The following is an 843-nucleotide window of genomic DNA, read 5'->3' on the forward strand; positions in this document are numbered from 1 at the left end:
CCCTGGCCCAAGCCGGCTGTCCGGCCCGCGCAGGCTGCCCCGGGTCGGCCGGTGCTGCCAGCGCCGGCTGGGCGGAAACATGCTACCCCCGGAGGGTGGTGAAGGTTCCCCGCACGGGCCCCCACCCCCGCCGCTCGCACACACGGCTGGCGCCCAAGCAGCCTGAGAGCGCTCGCGGAACAGCCCCTCCGGCCCCCGGCCCCGGCCCCTGCTCTGTGAGGCTGCGCCCAGTCGCATGATAGGTCCACTCCCGGCTGCCCTTTTGCCCGAGGCCTGGCCAGCCGCAGCAACACGGAGGGGGCAGCCTCCGCGGCCTTGCAGGGCGCGCGAGGGGCCCCGCCGAAGCGAGTGATGGCTGCGGGGAACTTGGATTTCCCGGCCAACCCAATCGGCCAGGAAAGTCTGCCCCGGCCCGCCCGTGTGATTATTTGTGCTGGGAGCTCCACATCGCCCTGATCACTGGTTCTCCGCGAAGATCCTGTGGCCGGGAGCTGTGCATATGCAAAGTCCCCCTAACAAGGTGCCAGCGGGGGGCGCAGGAACAACGCCGCCCACTGTGCCCGCCCCGCCTGGCCCGGTGGGGCGGCTCTTTCGTGTTAGATCGCGGTGCTCCCGCCTGGGTCATCCACTTAGACACTGCGTGTCGCCCGCCTAGTCCCGCCCTGCTGCTGGCTGACATTTGCTGCCTCTGCTGCCTGTTCCTCAAACGGCCAGGCCCCTCCAGCTGTCCCTATTTCCCCGCGCCCTTGCAAATGAAGAAGCCAATGCCCCTGAGTCATGGTGATGCATCCGCGTGGAGAAGGAACAAGATGCGGTGACAGAGGGGCGGGGGGGGGGGGGGGG

The sequence above is a fragment of the Fonticula alba genome, assembly GCF_000388065.1.
Source record: "Fonticula alba strain ATCC 38817 unplaced genomic scaffold supercont2.25, whole genome shotgun sequence".
NCBI lineage: Eukaryota > Rotosphaerida > Fonticulaceae > Fonticula > Fonticula alba.